Raw genomic sequence first — 4,074 nt, forward strand, 5'->3', positions numbered from 1 at the left:
GATCCACTCAGTTTATGATGGACAGGCGTCCTCTAGTGGAACATTCCCAAACGTCCTCATAAATGAGAAGAACTGAGGCAAAGTGCGCTGACCGCATGACGACCCAGTCTTCATTGAATGTAAGGTCGCCAACTAGCTAGGTGGACAAATCTTAATAGACTCGGGGTAGCTCCTCTGATCTCATCAGCTACAATTGTCTATCCCGGCTTGATTATAAGGGAGACAGCCTTCGTGACGTCTCCCATCCACTAGTTGCCTTGGGTGGAGGAGTTGTGCACCCAGTCGGACAAATTGATATAATCATCCGGCTGGGGGAGAAGGGAAAAGGGAGACACATGGTCGTCCGAAACCTGGTGGTTAAAGAGCTGACCGCCTACAACATCATTCTTGGCCGACCCACTATAAACGAGTGTAAGGCCGTCATCATCCCAGCTCTCATGCTTCTTAAGTATGAAAATGATGATGGCTCTACTGGCTACCTCAACGGGGATCAGAAAACGGCAAGGGAGTGTTATCTCTTAGACGTCAAGCCAATTGCTGGTATAGCCGGGCAACCGAAGGATCCAATAGAACTTGACGATGTCAAGGATCCTGATTCACCCCCTCAAGCAGCCGCAAAGAAAATAAAAACTAAACAGCTGGTGGAGGTGAAGAAGGAGAAGAAATAGCAATCACTGACCGGGGAGCAGTCAGATGATCTCCGTCCCCAGCCAGCTGGTGAGCACATCGATATTCATTTGGACGTCAGCCGTCCAGAGCGAACTATTAAGGTGGCGACGACTGCCTTTGAAATGCTTGGTGCAGACTTGCACCTTCTGCTGAAGGAATTCAAAGACATTTTTGCATTTAAAGTGGAATAGATGCCAAGCATCAGCCCGGATCTCGCTGTCCACAAACTTGTCGTGGATCCAAAAAAGAAGCCCATCTAGCAAAAGATAATAAATCACAGCGAGGAAAGAAGTCAGGGTGCAGCTACCGAGGTTAAAAAGATGTCAGACGCCAGGTTCATTCGGCCATGTAACTTCCTTGATTGGGTTGCGAATGTGGTGCTTGTAAAGAAACCAAATGGTACTTAGCGCATGTGTGTTGACTACATTAACTTGGCAACGCTTGTCCAAAGGACAGTTACCCGCTTCCAAAGATCGACAACCTTGTCGACTTTGTAGCCGGGAATGCCTTGATGAGCTTTATGGATGTCTACTCTAGCTTCCATCAGATACCCCTGTGGAAAGAAGATCATGAAAAGACGGCCTTCGTTAGTGATCCTGGGTTATTCTGCTATACGGTGATGTCGTTTGGCTTGAAGAATCCGCCGGCTACTTTCCAACGGATGATTAATACATTCTTTATTAATCACATTGGAAGGAATGTAGAGGCGTACATTGAAGACATGATAGTCAAATCTAAGCTAAATATAGACGGATCACATTGCTGATCTCCAAGAAACCTTCACAACACTCAGGCGGCATAACGTCATGTTAAATCCCAAAAAATGTGTTTTAGGTGTTGAGTTTGGGAAATTTCTCGGATTCTTGATTGATCAAAAGGGGATAGAGGCTAACCCCGAGAAGATAAAGGCGATGATTGACATAAAGTCACCCCGCACTATCAAGGAAGCTCATAGGCTTACCGGTTGTCTGGTTATGCTTGGGAGATTCCTCAGCCGGTCAAGTGACAAATGCATTTACTTGTTCTAAGCAATCAGGAAGATGACTAGGTTTGAGTGGGGAGATGATGTTGAGGCGGCCTTTTAGTATTTGAAAGAACATTTACACTCCTTGCCAAGGCTTGTTAGCCCTCTGCCAAAGGAGACGCTCAACATGTACCTAGCCGTCTTAGGCCATGCCCTCAATGTTGTTCTCCTTGCTGAGAGACACGGTAATAAGCTCCTAGTCTATTTCAATAGCCATGTGCTTAGAAATGCTGAACTCCAGTACCCCATGGTTGAAAATTTTGATCTTGCTCTCTACACGGTTGTTAAAAAGTTGAAACCATACTTCTTGGCACATCCGGTGGTGATATACACAGATCAACCCCTCAAGCGGCCAATGACAACCCTGGACTCATCCGGTAGAATGCTCAAATGGGTTATTAAAATGCAAAGTCTTGAAATCACCAATAAACCAAGAAAGGCAATGAAGGGTCAGGCTTTTGCCAACTTCATTTTCGAAAGGACAAGGTCGGTTGCTCTGGACAACCTTGATCAGGTTTGGAAGGTGCATGTAGACGGGAGCTCTACTATGAACGGCTGTGGTGCGGGTATTATCTGTCAATCTCCGAAGGAGATAAAAATGAATATGCACTGCGATTCAAGTTCCAGGCCTCAAATAATGAGGTGGAATATGAATCCTTGCTAGCCGGTATCCGCATGTGTAAGGCGGCAGGGGCAACAAAAATTGACGCCTACTCTGATTTTCAGTTGGTCGTTAGAAAATACCATGGTGAGTATGAAGCCACCCATCCGGCTATGATCAAGTATTTGCAGGCGGTCAAAGCTGAAGCTGGGTCACTTGAAAAATTTTATCTAAGTCAAGTGCCCAGGTCTGAAAACAACAAGGCGGATGCTCTGTCGAAATTGGCATCCTACGCCTTCTGTGATACGCCTCGGTCAGTCTTTTGGGAAGTAATGGAAAAACGGAGTATATCTGATGATGAGCCCATTGGAGCAGTGGACCAAAGTTCTACTTGGATGGATGGCATCCGGGCAACAACACACTCCCTGATTCACCCCCAAGAGGCAGCCGTGCGGATGAAGCGTGCTACAAACTTCGAGATAAGAGAAGGAGAGCTCTTCAAGGCGTGGTTTCTGAAGCCCCTATTGAAGTGTGTCACCCCAGAAAAGGAGAGAGAAGTTCCCAAAGAGTTGTATGCGGGATTGTAGGGAATATTTCAAGCATTACCCCTAGCTTGAACCCCACTGTGATCATACACTAAAGTACGGTGGCGTCCTAAGGGAAAGAAGATAGAGAAAAAGAGTCGCCAACAAGTTTTAGGACCTTGTAAACCGTTCACGAGATGAAGGTTACACCCCTTAACGATCCAGGAGATTGTCAACTCTAATAGGTCTGGAACCATGACTTGTAGTTTGGGGATGAAGGTACAAATCCAATCTAAATGAGATTAAACCTGCCCTAATAATAGGCCTCTACTTTATTCTAATCGTATTTATGTGTGCTTTCTGACTAACATGCCATCAATAGGATTAACCCTAAACCATTTTATCTATGTTGGTTGAAAATTAATGCACAAACAAAACTATTATTGACGATCACTTGAATTATAATCAAATTAACCCTAAACAAGATTATTAATTATCTTATTAAGCGTGATTACAAGTATAAATTCCTTTTAAACATGCATAAAAGGTGTGATCAAGCAATAACAATAAATATATATCAAGCAACCTAATAATAATCATAAATAATTATCATAATAATAATAATAATAATCATGTTAAAGCATAATAATAGCAAGATCCTAGGCATGATACTAGCAAGATTAATAACAAACCCTAGCATGTCATTAAACAACAAAGATCAAATATATAGCCCTAACATGATACTAACATGAATATTAGGAAGAAAATAGGAAGCATCCCAAGAATCACAATTTTCATATTTGATATTACAACCTTTTCCCAAAACATCATACTAGGAATCATTGTTGTCATTCAAAACATCAAGCATCCTAACATGATACTAGGAATCATAATAACAACCTAGACATGATTTCTATATCATAATATCAATAAAATCAATTAAAGCACTAACTTGGATGCCTCGTCTCTCTTTCTAATAACAAAATACACGCGTTAGTAACTTTAAGAAAAATATAACATCATAGAATTAAATTAAATAATTGAAAGAGAGATTTGAGACCAAACCCTCAGAAATCAAACCTTTCACGTCTAGGGCGAAGGCAACTTCGAACTTGGCTAGGTGTGTCTAGTGCTAATGTATGAGGAATTGTGTTTGTAAAAGGGTTGGCTTAGAAAGAGAGAGGGAATCAAGACATTCTTGATGAGAGTTGATGAGAAGAATTGAGAATTGATTGATAGTTATTGATGAAAATTAA

This window comes from Chenopodium album, chromosome 2 (assembly GCF_948465745.1).
Source record: "Chenopodium album chromosome 2, dcCheAlbu1.1, whole genome shotgun sequence".
In the NCBI taxonomy this organism is placed as follows: domain Eukaryota; kingdom Viridiplantae; phylum Streptophyta; class Magnoliopsida; order Caryophyllales; family Amaranthaceae; genus Chenopodium; species Chenopodium album.